General features: G+C 40.7%; 2 long non-coding RNA genes across 2 annotated transcripts; one reads left to right on the plus strand and one right to left on the minus strand.

Moving 5' to 3' along the window:
- Nucleotides 1-3,151: 3,151 nt before the first annotated feature.
- On the minus strand, nucleotides 3,152-5,025 carry LOC131504666 (uncharacterized). Its single transcript, XR_009258093.1, has 2 exons — nucleotides 4,960-5,025; nucleotides 3,152-3,459 (listed from the first exon to the last, which is right to left on the minus strand). It is a non-coding gene; the product is annotated as an uncharacterized LOC131504666 (long non-coding RNA).
- On the plus strand, nucleotides 4,482-14,604 carry LOC131504665 (uncharacterized). Its single transcript, XR_009258092.1, has 3 exons — nucleotides 4,482-4,784; nucleotides 12,261-12,414; nucleotides 13,518-14,604. It is a non-coding gene; the product is annotated as an uncharacterized LOC131504665 (long non-coding RNA).
- The last annotated feature ends 592 nt before the right edge of the window (nucleotides 14,605-15,196 follow it).

A 15,196-nucleotide genomic window follows, 5' to 3' on the forward strand; every position in this document is an offset into this window, starting at 1 on the left:
CATGTTGGTCAGGAGCAGCAGGGGGAACAGGGAGAGTAACTGAGTCATCTCAAAGGTGGCAAATGAAATTGTCTTTGCACCCACAGGGATGATGAGATAACTCAGTTGCTGGACCTGCCCTGACTGTACTGTATCTTGATTTAGTCTTTTATTTCCCAAAGACTTTATTTTCCATGGTGGGGTGGGGGAGTGGGAAGTATGTATGTGGCAGGGCGGGGGAAGGGGGCATCCAGCTTCTGGCCTGCCTGTCCTCCTTATAGCATTTTATAATTTAAGGTGTAAATTTGACACGCATATATTGCAATATGATTACCACTATAGCATTAGCCAACACATTATCATGTCACATAATTACCATTTCTTTTTTATGATTAGAACATTTAATATTTACTCTCTTAGCAGCTCTCTGGTATGACAGAGTACAGTTAACTATAATCACAATGTTGTGCATTATGAGACACTCAGAGCTTCTTCCAACTGGAAGTGTTTTCTCTGTGACCAATATCTCTGCAATTCTTCCATCCCTCAGCCCCCTGGTAACTACCATTCTATTGTCTGTTTCTACAAGTCCATTTATAAGTGAGATCATACAGTATTCGTCTTTCTCTGTTTGACTTATTTCACTTAGCATAATACACTCAAGGTCTATCCATGTTAGGCCCCCATTTCTTTAATTTAAGCCAAATGTGTCTTACTTTTTTTTTTTTTTTTTTTTTTTTTTTTTGTAAATCTGAGAAAAGCTTAGCAGAGGTTAAAAGAAAAAGATCTCTGCAGGAAGTTTAAAGGAGCCCACATAAAAGAAAAATCACAAGTGAACAGCCTTGCTTGTTTCACGTATTGTTTAATGCCTTGCTTAATAGATTGTTTAAACAAAAGAAAGGACTTTTCTTCAGGAGTTATTGGCCACTCAACATGGAAACTGGCAGCCATTATAGACTTGGGAAGGATGTTTAGATGACACCCCAAGGGAAAAGAAAGGCCTATTAAGTCTTGTACTCCATATTGCAGAAGTAATCACTTCCAGATTTCTGTAAATAATACAGATTTATTAAAACTTATCAACTCTATCATGTACATACAGTCTGGTAAAGCTGCCTACCTAAACTTCCTTTATTTGTTTCCAAATTTTCTACCAAACGTTCAGTTGTTTGCTAATCTGAGAAGGAGTCATGGTTCATCAGGGGATCCCCATACATTTTGTAAAGGCTTTGTTCATGTTTTCAGGATAGAGTAGTCAAGGAAAAGAGAATTGTCTTCCTTTAAAAAAAAAAAGGGTTATTATTTAAATTTTTTCTACACTCCTTACCCTGTTGTATTACATGTAAGGGCACATTTTTTATGCTAACAGGAGATATAGCTTTAGGACAGACTGCAATGAATATTTAGTCAAGTCAATGAGAAAAGCCAATATAAAAAGTGTCTCCTACTATTTTCCCAGTGTCTCTAAATCAAATAGATTTTTCAACTTTCAGTGGTTAAAACTGCCTTATAACACTTACAGGAGATCAAGAATTTGGTCAAAAATTATCTCTTCAGGAGAGAAAGGGCACAGAATCCCATTGCCATGGCTGAGTGTATACATTAACCAAAATATTTGGGCTTATCAAACAAGAAAGGAAAGGAAATGATTGGACTTAAATTGGCTATATGCTACTCTGGGGATGAGAGGCGACTCAGGTATCAGATGTCTGCACTCTGAACCTTCTCTCACCTGGGAAAACAAAAGTTCCATCCAGGTATTAGAAACCCAGGGTCTAGACCAGCCCTATTCAATAGAAATATAATGTGAGCTACAGATGTAATTTTGCATTTTTTGGAAGTCCCATATAAAATAAAGTAAAAAGAAATAGGAGGAATTATTTTTTTTAAAGTTTCTTTATTTTTGAGAAAGAGAGTGAGAAAAAGTGCAAGTGGGGGAGGGGCAGAGAGAGAGGGAGACAGAAGATCTAAAGCAGGCTCCTTGCTGCAGCAGAGATCCCGATAGGGGGCTGGAACTCACTAACCGTGAGATCATGACCTGAGCCGAAGCCCGAGGGTCAACTGACTGAGCCATTCAGGTACCCCAGGAGGAGTTAATTTTAATAATATAGTCCATTTAGGGGCGCCTGGGTGGCTCAGTCGGTTAAGCGGCCGACTTCACCTCAGGTCATGATCTCGCTGTCCGTGAGTTCGAGCCCCGCGTCCGGCTCTGTGCTGACAGCTCAGAGCCTGGAGCCTGTTTCAGATTTTGTGTCTCCCTCTCTCTGACCCTCCCCCGTTCATGCTCTGTCTCTCTCTGTCTCAAAAATAAATAAATGTTAAAAAAAATTAAAAAAAAATAATACAGTCCATTTAATCTAATATATCCAAAACACCATTTCTACATGTAATCAATATAAAAATATTAATGAGATATTTTGCACTCTATTTTTGCTCCGTCTTCAAAATCCATTGTTTGTTTTATATTTACAGCATGTCTCAATTCTGACTAGCCACACTTCAAGTATTTAGTAGACACATGTGGCTGATGGCTACCATATTAGATAGTGCAGTTTAAGCCCTGAGCTCAAGTCTTTCTCTCCCATTGGTTCCAGAGGAATCCTTATGGTCTAGGTTTCTATCAGTGAGGCCTCCAATTCACTGTGAAGATTACAACCTGCCTTCCTGATATCAGCAGTGAGTTTCCTGCTTGGATGTAGGCCACGTGTTTTTAAGACCAGAGAACCATGAGATGCACCTACATCAGTAAGCCTGGACCACTTCAGTATAAAAGGTATCAGAAGCCTATAGCCAGTGGGCAGAGAAAATGTTTGCACATTTCACTTTGTAGCTATGGTCTTTGAAGCTTTTGGAATTCCTCTGCCCAGCCTCCTGACACTACCTGTCAAGGCCACTGTGCTAGATTTCCCATATGTCTGATAAAACGTGTATACTCTCTTTGGGACTCTTTTTGTGTGATTGTCAGATTTGGCTTCCCTTATCTTAATTGCCTATATTTGGGGGACTGTTATCTTCGTGTCTTGCATTACAACCTCACCTCTTGCTAATTTTTGACATCTTGGGTCAGATTTCTGGCACCCTGAGGCAGTCTCTGACAAATTCCCATAGAATCTGCACTGCTGCAGACCCCCCAAGTTTTCTAGCCAGGTTGGTAAAATACAGGAAATAAATGTAGATGGATAAACATGTTTATTAGATTTAGCAGCGTGAAAGCAGCCAATATACCACTGGCTTAAACAAAATACAAGTTCATTTCCTTCAAATGTAACCTCCAGAATTATGTGGTTCAGGGCTGGTAGAGTGGCTGTTTTCCATGAGAGTATCGGAAACTTTTCTGTTGCTCCGTCACCTCTAGGATATTGACTGCGCACATGGTCTAAACATGGCTTAGCACCAGCATGATGTGGGAGAGGAAGTAGGAATGGCTTATTCTTCAAGGATATGAGTTGGAAAGTGCTTTCATAATTTCTTCTCACATTCCTGTGATCAGATTTTAGTAACATGGCTGTAACTAGCTATACAGGAAGATGGGATACGTGATATTTACTCTAGGAGGCCTTGTGCCCAATTAGAAATGGAAAGTTCTATAAAGAAGGGAAGAATGACTGTTCAGGAACAAGTAGCGGCTTCTGTCTTACATAGGAGATGTATTCTGCCATACGTTAGCACTTTTCAATAATTACAGAACAGTGACCTTCTCAGACAGATGGGGAAATTCATGAAGAGATGCCAGATACAGATGAAGGCAGTGGGTCCTTATGATCACTCAAGTTTGAATGGGTGGGATAGAAAAGGATTAAAATGAAGACCAAAGGGACTTAAATGTGACATAAGAAAAAACTCATTGAGGGGCGCCTGGGTGGCTCAGTCGGTTAAGCATCCGACTTCGGCTCAGGTCGTGATCTCACCGTTCATGGGTTTGAGCTCCACGTTGGGCTCTGTGCTGACAACTCAGAGCCTGGAGCCTGCTTCGGATTCTGTGACTCCCTCTCTGCCCCTCCCCTGCTCACATTCTCAGTCTCTCTCTCTCTCTCTCTCTCTCTCTCTTTCTCTCTCTCTCTCTCTCAGATAAATGGGCATTGAAAAAAAAAATTTTTTTTAAAGAAAAATTTCATTGACAATCGAGAGACACTGCAGTGGACTAACAAAGAGTCCAGTCAACCATTTGTTCTTGCACCTTTGGCCTTCCTGAGTTAAACCCTTTTTCATGGAATCAGTTAGCTATTTATTCTGTTCTGGCCAGTGAAATTTATATATCATTGTCCCCACCTTAAGCTTAGTGAGGAGAGATGGCAGTGGCAACATGGTGAGACAAAAGAGAGGAGGGACGAAGTTGGTGGATGTGAAGAGTTGAGAGAAAATATATGAAAACTTTTCATCTTAAAGAAAAGCTGCAACAGACTCTCATGCTAGTGTTTGGCGTGTGGGGGAGGCGGTCCCGTAGAATGTTTCTTTCTTTTTTTTTTTTTTTAATGTTTTTATTTATTTTTGAGACAGAGAGAGACAGAGCATGAGCAGGGGAGGGGCAGAGAGAGAGGGAGACACAGAATCCGAGGCAGGCTCCGGGCTCCGAGCTGTCAGCACAGAGCCCAATGCGGGGCTCGAACTCACAGACCACAAGATCATGACCTGAGCCTAAGTCGGAGGCCCAACCGACTGAGCCAATCAGGCACCCCTCCCGTAGAATGTTTCTGAATAAAGGTCCTGAAGTGTGTCACTGTCACATAGCAGCGTCGCTTGCTGCTCCATCTCCATCTCAGGCTGGACGGTCACATGAAGGGACATGTGAAAAAGAGGCCACAAATGTACTCCTCTGCCCTCTCACCTTGGGTTGTGTGCGTATCCAAGCCGCAGGTAGGACTTGTTTTCCTAAGGGGAGGAAAGCCTGTCTTCCCCAATGGGCGTTGCCACTGGGGAAAAGTGACGTCCCAGGGACTGGGGTCAGACTGGGTCCTGAGGGTCCCCTTCACCAGAATGTACCTTCTCAGTCTGCCATCAGGTCGGCCTGTGGGGCCCTCCTCCCGTCATGCAGGCTGTGGTTGCCATAGCACCGCAGGACTCTTTCCACTTCCGGTTAGATTGATTCCACAGCAGTGCCGGAAATAACAGCCCACCTTGCCAAGGCTGAGACCCTTAAAAGCAGCTCTTTTCCTTTTCTCAATGTAATGGGCTGGAATGATGCCCAAAGGACTCTTCCCTGGGTGTTCTTTTTGGTTTTTTTTCTCCCACTAAATTGCATTTAGTGGACTCGGGTGCCTTTGATATGTTGGTCTGCCCATCTGCTGATTATCTTGGCTTACACCAGGTTGGCCTTCTGATAATGAAAGAAGCCAAAAATAGCAGTTGTGAAGCATGGGCTTTTTGATGATTACTTGTGTTCTGCAGCAGATCGCAGATTGAATGGAGCCCAGCATAAAGTAACTATCTTCTTTGTATTACTTAACCACCCACTCAGAAAGCAAAAACTACTGTCACAGTCTCTCTCTGTCCCTGGCATGTGATACAGGAACTGTGGAACTCAGAGAGGCTCAGCGTCTATTTGACTGTGAAGTACATTTTGGATATCATCTCCCTCAAATATGTCTGGAAACTCTTCATTTCATCCATTAACCTCTGGAACACTTCTTTAAAGTCCATTCCTCCCTCCACCACCATGCCTGTTATTTACACACAATTTAGTAAGATGACGTCAGCTATTAGCCTGGCTCAATACCGTTTAGATATTTCTAATGAATGCGTGAGCTCATTTGGAGTATTCTTTGGTTTAGGTTGTGTATTATCCCGTTCTGAATATTATGACTCTGTTTAGCGCATTTCTATACAAACAGACTTAAATATTCAAGGTATTGCCCCTGGAATAGGTTCTCTTTCGTATGTGGTTTGTCAGGTTCGGTAAAAGGGAGCATATCCTTCAGATTGGCAAATTCAGATATCCACAGAACAAGTGGTAGAGTGTTCAGATAACTGACTCATCTTTCCAAAGGACATAAGTCATCAGGTTTGGTCCATTCTTAAAGAGCAAATTGCCCTCGGAATGTCAAAGCTAAAATATATCAGTTAATAATAAATTCCAGTGACTCAGATGGATGACATTATTGTCAGGTTAAAAATAAGTTACTCAAGGGGCGCATGGGTGGCTCAGTCAGTTAAGTGTCTGACTTCGGCTCAGGTCACGATCTCACAGCTCATGAATTCGAACCCCGCGTTGGGCTCTGTCCTGACAGCTCGGAGCCTGGAGCCTGCTTCAGATTCTGTATCTCCCTCTCTCTCTCTTCCCCTCCTCTGCTCATGCTCTGTCTCTCTCTGTCTCAAAAATAAATAAACATTAAAAAAAAATTAGTTACTCAACCACCACATCTCTCTCAGTTAAATTCTTAGATCATAAGACGTTGAAATGGAACTTACTCTTGAATTATAAAGGTATTTTACGTTACTAGCAATGCTTGGAAACATTCCTATGTGTAACAATATTCTTACTTAATAACAAATAAATCAATGCAGAGATTTTGTTAAGCCCAAGGACCTGTACATCCAAACAGTTTTTTCATTATGTTTTGCATATTTCAGGTAGTTTCTTGGGTTTATAGTGTTCTGCTTTTTCACATTTGTGTCTCTAGTGCCGTGAGGATAGTGTGGAAAGATGCAGCTTTGGGCTGCCAGTGGGAGGACTGGGTTCCCCACCTATCAGTGTAGAGTGTGGCCTTGAGCACTGGACCTTACCAGGTGTCAGGGGCAGAAAGTGTGATGGGAGGTAATTGGAACCATAAACCCAGTGACCTGCGTTTTACTTGCTGGGTGACCTTGGGGGAAATCATTTCATTTCTCTGAGACTCAGTTTGTTTTTGCATTTAAGGTTTATAATAAATCCAGAAAACATCAACAAATACAGCAAGAGAATCAATGTAGAAACACAAGTCAAGGTGGCAAAAAACTCACATTTATGAAGTCAGTGAAGGTAGGAAACAACAGGTAGAAAACATAACCCAGGCAGGAAGAAGATTACATCCGATAAGACAATGTGTCAGAACTTGAGAAATGAAAGTAAATAGGTGTTGGAATCTAGATGAAGTTTCTCAACTAGAAACGAAGTCAAGCCGAACAATATGGAAACCACGGCCAGGCTCTGGGCAAGGGTCCGGGTTGGGCAGGAGACCCCAGCAGCCTGAAGGAGGCTGACCAGGCTACTGTTAAGAAATGGGTTCCTTTATTTGCCTGAAGGAATTCTGGCCTGCCTGCAGGCCTGGTCTTAGACAAGATAAGAGAAGATCAGAGATGATGGGACACGAGACAAGTCCTGCCAGAATGGAATCAAGAATACTTTTCAGATGCTGTGCTCTCTCCTTAGAAACTAAAGTCACTTCTAAAGCAGAGGAAAAAAGTGGGTGTTACTCATAAGTAAAATAATGATAAAAGAATGCATTTTAAAAATATATCCCTCCAGCTAAATATTTGGTAAAATCTAGAATCTGTCATTTTTAAAAAGTTCTGTTTTTATAAAGATGTGTGAATTTCTATGACTTTAATCAGAGTTCTTAAAAACAGTGTTATAATTTAGGGAGTGCTTTGTCTACCCTTTGGTTTGTTCTTACAGACGAATGAGACAATTAAGTAAGTATTTAGTTACCTAGAACCATTACAGAACAAGTAAATGGGGTTTGGTAAATAAACATTTATATGTACCATATTTAAAGGAGTGAATGTGATCTTTTTGAAAGCAAGAAATCCTTTTGCAGGGGGAATGGTGCCCCATGAAGATCTAAATTTATACATTCATATATCTGGTGAAATATTACTATCAATGGTTTCACACAGAACGTTTAGTCCTATGGACACCACTTAAATATTAAATTGTGTAAAAGATCAGAGTATTTAAATATGCAGACACATATCACTCATCTATACAGTAATGTCTTACCTTTGGAAACATGCAAAAATTGAGTGTTTGTCCTTTGTTGATGGCTTTCAAGCTTCCTCTCTGGAGTGAGAGGGGTGAAAAATGTGCCCCAGGATTTTCTATTGATTGAGAAAGGGAAGCACTTGGACCAAAAACCAGAGTCTTTTTTTTTCCACAATGGAGGGCTCACAAATGTTTTGAGCATCTACTTCATAACTAGTGAAATGAGGGAAACAAGGCTATAATTCTAGGGGGAAGGTGGTTTGGATAAAAGCCAGTTTCAGAAACATCAAAGAATGGATGATTTAGCACTAACCACATCTCTATACCTCTCAAGTCGTCTCCAGGACATATGAGAGGGTGTCCTAAATCACACATAGGAAAATATCATTCAAAGACACGGGAAAGCCATGCATCTGAGAACCAATCAAAAAGATTTGCCCAGTTTACATGGATGTTGGGACACAGCATATGGACTCAAAACTAGGCATTTCTAGATGGAATCTTATTCTATTTAGTTCTGCTGTGACATTTTCAGCTTCAAAATGCTTCTAGTTCAAAAGACCAAATGGGCTAATTCATGAGACTCTTTTCGTGCTGTCCAATATGGTAGCCAAATTTAAATTAATTAAAATGACACAAAATTAGAAGAAACTCTTCTTCAGTCTAGCCATATTTCAAATGTCCAAAAGTCACATGTGGTTAGTGTCTACTGTGCTGGACAGTGCAGGTGTGGAATATTTCTATCATTGCAGATGAGTCCATTGGACGGTGCTTTGAGTCTAGTTTCATGGGCACATATGAGCACATTTTAGATCAGAACTCTCATCCTTAAAAGTGTGTGGATCTTTGAGGAGATTTTCATCATTAATATGTCATTTTTGAAGATTGAGTCCTTGGGGCTCATTAGGATTAGATTAGTGAAACTTTAAGGGCAATTAACTCTCTGAGGAACAAGCTATTAAAAATCTGAATAAGATGACCTATGCTCAGAAATTAGATGGAAAATGAATAAATAAGTTCTAGGGGAAAGTTGCAAAAAGTATCAAGCATAAAATTAAGGTAAAAAAACAACCTAGATTTTAAATACTTGAAGCTCTGTAGGATAAACCCACTGATGGCCATTGTCTTCAATTAGAGACGTTAGAGACTGTTGAAGGCATAAGCGTGCCTTTCCTTCTTTATTTGGTCACAGGGTGTACTGGCATTGCATGTGGAGGCCATTAACCCATTTGGACATGTCTCTTTTTGTCTTAGATGCTGAAATGTCAGCTCAGATTTGTGGCATTCCTTCCTTTCTCTATCTTTGACTCTTTCATTAGGCAAAAAGAAAATTATGAATAGAAGTGTTACACATAACTTATTCTGGTTACTGGCATTTTTAATTAAAAAAAAGAAGCCTGTAAATAAGTTGGCTTTTTTCTTATCTTCCTTTCAGTGATACAGCCATCTATTTTCATTTGCAAACTATTTCACAAAGTCACAAAAAAGCTTAACACTGGTTATTTATGTGTATCCACTTTGTTTCTAGTAAACAGCCTAGAATCACAGAAAGATTCTCACTGGTTAAGAGATGCTTGGACTGTCAAGGTGATAAATTTGGCTTGGTCACGGAGAGGATTTCAAGGTAAAATACAGCACAGAGGATTAAAAATTGGAGGCCCAGGGCCATGCCTCTCAACTGAGGATATCTTAAGTCAATGGGAATATGGTATTACCAACATGTTGGGAAAATACCGCAAGATTCAGGAGCAGATTTTCAACCACAGAATCTTTCTTTTTTTTTTTTAATTTTTTTTTTCAACGTTTTTTCATTTATTTTTGGGACAGAGAGAGACAAAGCATGAACGGGGGAGGGGCAGAGAGAGAGGGAGACACAGAATCGGAAACAGGCTCCAGGCTCCGAGCCATCAGCCCAGAGCCTGACGCGGGGCTCGAACTCATGGACCGCGAGATCGTGACCCAACCACAGAATCTTTCTTGAGAGTCAGCTGATTTACCAGGGAAACATGGGGGTGAATGAGTCGTGCTCAAACTGTTTGTGTCTTAGATAAGAAGAAAACTGACACTCAAAAATGCTTCAGAAACTTAATTTTTAAAGTGCTAACTCTAACAATCTATGGAGGAGAAGGTAGAGGTTTTTCTATTTTAAATAAGCAAAGCATTAAAAGGAATTTCTTGAGGTGATTTTTAGTGGATGAAGCATTTAAAGTGACTTCCATTGCCTTTCATTCTTACCTCAATCACAATTTGGCATCTTGATTATATTTATATCAACAAAATAAGTGTTTTTCAGTCATATATTTGTGTGACTCAATCCTCAAAGAAAAGCCTTGTGGGACAATCTCTATAGCTAAGGAGACTGAAGGCTTTTTCAGCATAAAGCCTTGGAATAAGATCTTACATTTTATTTAAATTGATTAAAGAAATTCCTGAACTTGCACTTTTAGAGGACATAAGAAGTAACTTTGGACTATATAGGTTTAGAGAAATAAATGATAAAGCATCAATCTTAAATCATTTAAGACCAGAAAGGAGAGTACATTAGTTGTTACTGCATAACAAGTTTCCCCAAAACCTACTGGCTGAAAACAATACACATTTATTATCTTATAATTTCCATGAGTCAGGCATTAAGGAGAAGCTCAGTGGGTTGATTCTAGTTCAGGGTCTGTCATGAGATTGTGAATGAGATTTTGGCCAAGACTGCAGCCACCCGAGGCTTGACCAGGTGAGAGGATTCTGCCTCCAAGTTCACTACTGTGGCTGTTGGCAGGACTTTTCAGTTCCTCACTGGCTGTTGGCCTCAGTTGCTCTTCATACACGGACCTCTCTGTAAGGAAGTTTGAGTGTTCTCACAAAATGGTAGCTAGCATCTCCTAGAGTGAGCAATCCAAGAGAAAGAACATGAGGCAGAAATCACAAGGTCTTTTATGACCTATTCTGAGAAATAATATACCATCACTCCTGCCATGTCCTATTGGGTTAACCCTGGTAAAACATGGAAGAGAAATACACAAGGGTGTGAACACATGTACATAAGGATCTTTGGGGCCATGTTGGAGGCTGGCTACCATAGAAGGAGTGATCTAGAGAAGCAGCAAACTTGATTTTAATAGATGTGGGTGGTCCAAAATATTTACCTATAGGGCTATGACTTCAATGAAGGGTCAAATTTTTATTGTGTTTTTATATTCCCAGTAATAAAAATATCCCTGTACCTAAACCAAAGGATTTGTAAATATTACCATTCTGTTCCACTACCTTGTAGGAATGATGTTGTAAGAAATGGTCATACTAGTATATGTTGGTATTACATAGGAAGGGAGATATTTTATAATTTTCCTTTGAAAACCTACACGTACAGAAAGTTCAGGTACCTCTGCTGAATTGGCATGTACTGGCTCAACAATACCTTATCTAGAAGCTTAGGTCTCTGCTTCACTCTGAATAACTGCTTTATGGGTCCCTTGAGGCTTGGTGACAGTATTGGAGTAGCCTAGGAGGTTGGATAGATTGATTTATTATTTAGCCCTTAGCTTTATTTTTGAAAATTCATATAATATGGGAATGGCAGTGAACTACACAAAACTGAAAGCTATGTCTTGCTCTAAGTGCAGAGTTACGTCAATTGATTTATGTGTCTGGAACCATTCTCATAATTTCCAATGCTGGAAAATTAGGTGGATATAACTTCCAAACAATTGGTTGTATATAAAAGACAAAACAAAAATAAATAAGAATACAGGTAGGCATCAAAGACCAAACTGGGGTAGTTTACTTTGTATTTTTACCTGTCACTAGTTCATGGGAACATACATCCTAACATTCTACCTTGTTCCATCCACATTGTTTTGGATGCATTCAGCAAGAGGCCCCAAGATCCACATTTCTCATCTTCAGGGCCTCTTTCCATCTCAACACAGCAGATTTTTCAGGCAGAGTGTAGATGTGATCTAGTAGTGATTACAGGTTATCAAACAAGATCTGAGTTTTAGGCTTGTCTGCAGGGCACCCTCCTTTTTCCTGTGCTCACATTAGCCTTGCTGAAAATTTCTAGGGGCCCCTCCACTTTCTTTCTTTCATGTTCTTTCTGAGGAAACTACCCTACCCATGGCAGCTGCCATGTTCATTGGGAACATATTCCATATCCCAAATCTAATGCCTCTGTCTGTTTGCGGGGGACAAAATGATGTTTTTATCTTCAGTTGATTAAGTGACAAACTGAGGTGAAAGAAGTTAGAAGAGTCAGTCTACCTCATTACTATGGTACCTCTAGGAGGACAGTGAGCTAAACCACTGAACTTCCTTATAGAGGGGGACAGGTTACCCACCAATCACCGCTCTTCCCCAAGAACAGTGATTTTTACTTTCTTATTTACTACAGAATCCGCTTCAGGTTGAAACTTTTAAACCACAGCTCAAAACAATGACTACTTTAGAAAACTTACCAAGGTCAAGAGAGGCCTCAGTGCAGCCTAAAAAGAGGAACTGAGAATTCACCTGGCAAGTTTCTCTAGGTCATTCTTGGAAAACCCCAGGTGGGTGCTGTTCGTATCACTTTATATTCAGAATCTTAAACACCAAACCATTAGGGGGAAGGTTTTGAATTTTCAGGAGCACTAATGTACCGGAAATATACCCTGGGGTCAGGGTGTAATGTACCTTGGGGTCAGGAAACTGGTAGAACGGAAAACCCCACCAAATGCTTAAGAATAAGAAGATGGCCTGCAGAATTGAAGAGAGGATATAGAAGCCATTGGGGACATTTGAGTTATATCTGTTATTACATGATTTGGATATTTTCTATACATCCTTCAGATGAGCAAAATATTTTTTTGCTTACTCCCAACGGTAGGAAAAAACTACCAGCTGTTATTCCTCAAAGATGCACTGAGAGAACAGCTGTCTCATCAAAGACCCCCAGCAAAGGATTATTCTAGATGAGCACCTTAGCTAGTACTGAAGGTAACACACACTTGAGGAAAAGATTGCCCATCCTTTTTTTAAAACAATTTTTTAATGTTTATTTATTTTTGAGAGACAGAGTGTAGTAAGCAGGAGAGGGGCAGAGAGAAAGTGAGACACAGAATCTGAAACAGGCTCCAGGCTCTGAGATGTCAGCACAGAACCTGATGCAGGGCCTGAACCCATGAACCACGATATCATGACCTGAGCTGAAGTCGAGCGCTTAACCGACTGAGCCACCCAGGTGCCCAAATGATGGCCCATTCTTTACAAGTCCTGCTAATTAAAGCTTTCTGCAATGACAAGATAGTATTATGGAATGACTTTGTTTTTCCAAGCAACTGGCAAGTTTTAATTAGGCTTCAGCTAACAGACTTTAAGTTCAGACAAATGGCTCTGCTGTGGCAAATTGTCAGCATATGCTGATCTGGGAGCATCTGACTAGAGTGGGAGTCTGCTCTTGGTGCATTATGCTGCAGGTGGCTGGGATGACCCAGACGGGCCAGCCTGTCCCTGCTTGCAAGCACCCAAACCACCTGTTGGGGTTGAGTAATTCCCCTCACCACATTGCCTGAGTTTACCCCTTCAGAGTTCAAGCCACAGTGGTATGGATCGAAAACCTAGAATCTTATTATCAAATGAATCAACAATTACAACTTTTATTTGTCAAAAACAGGCTTACATCCATTACGTCAGAAGGCCTTCGAAAACATACCACATTAGAGCTGGAACGAATCTGAGAGAATGTTCCAACAGTCACAGTTTGATATGAAGGAATGAAGGGGCAGAGAGGAGGAATGACTTGGCCAAAGCCACCAGATTTTAGAACTGGGGCTAAAACCCAGGCCTTGCAATTTTGAATCTTCTGCTTGTGTCTCCCCCCGCCCCCACCCACCCCTTCTGCCCCCTTTCCATTCAACACATTGCATTAAATCTACCAATTAACTCCAACTCTTTCAGGCTAGGATGTAAAGGAGGCTTCCGGTGAGCAGGTGGGCATGAGCCTTTCCGAAGGGCTGACAGGTGTGGCCTCTTAATAACCCCTGATAACACTGGCTGCGGGTGGCCTGTCTCCTGCCACTTGCCACTGAGGCTCAGTGGAGCCTGTGACTGGAGATCCAGGTCAGGCTCACCACTGTCTGGGTGTCCTTGGACACAGAGCAGGGCCAGACGTGTGGGAGGGGACAGGGAGAGAACTTTGGCATAATTCAACACAATAAAGGGACACTCTCATGTTTGCTGTAATGTTGTGCTTCGAACTCCTTCAGTCCTCTCAAGCCTCCCCTCCCCGTTTCCTCAAAGAAACAACTCTGACTTTCTTATTTCCAGTCATTTCCTTTCACTAACGGCCTTCCCTTCAGATTCCTTCTGCTTCCCTCCCTCCGTCCATTCCCTCCGGTTCCTTCACCTTTGCTTCTTGGTTGTGTCTCTCACTTCCTTCACTGTGTTTCAACACCTTCTGCACTTGTAGCTCAAACTGACAAGTTTTCTGATCGCCATGAGTTGGTATCATGATTAAGTGTGTTGAAATACGTCAACATTTGAGAAGAATGTCTGATGTATAATAAACATCCCCTAAGGTCTTTTTTTTTTTTTTACTTATTATTATTACTATTCCATTTGTTCTCTTATCTTTCTCTTGTTCTGCCATTGGTTCTATTTTATTTTATGCTCATTTAATAAATTTTGTCCTGTCCCTGAGTTCTCCATTCCATTTTGAATGCTCCCTCCATGTCTACCCTTCCTGTAGACCCAACAGAACTGGGCACAAGCTGCTTTTCCAAGAGGTCTTTCACCCCCTTGATGCAAAAGTGAAAGCATATGACTTTAAGATATTAGTTCAGGGACGCCTGGGTGGCTCAGATGGTTAAGCATCTGATGCTAGATTTCGGCTCAGGTCATGTTTGTGAGTTCCAGCCCCACATTGGGCTCCACCCTAAGTGTGGAGCTTGCTTGGGATTCTCTCTCTCCTTCTGTCCTCCTCCCCAGCTCTCTCTCTCTGAAAGTAAATAAATAACCTTAGGAAAAAAAAGATATTAGTTCCAAAATTTGCATTGTATGTTAAAAAACCCCTGTATTTTAGAAAGGTGTGTTATACAAACCATGCACTTTGCTCCACAATGTTACTATTATAAACAGCAATTCTAGCTTCTTTGAAAAAATTTCAGTTTATAGAATATTTATTTCTAAAGCCCTTGAAAGTATAAATCTTGAAAAACAAACAAACAATACACATATTTGGGAAAGATAAAAGATATTCAGAGAAAAATTTGATAAAAAGGGAATAATCAAAATGAATAATATTTTTAGTTTAAATATATATATATATGTGTGTATATATATATACAAATATAC

Source organism: Neofelis nebulosa, chromosome 1 (assembly GCF_028018385.1).
Source record: "Neofelis nebulosa isolate mNeoNeb1 chromosome 1, mNeoNeb1.pri, whole genome shotgun sequence".
Classification (NCBI taxonomy): Eukaryota; Metazoa; Chordata; class Mammalia; order Carnivora; family Felidae; genus Neofelis; species Neofelis nebulosa.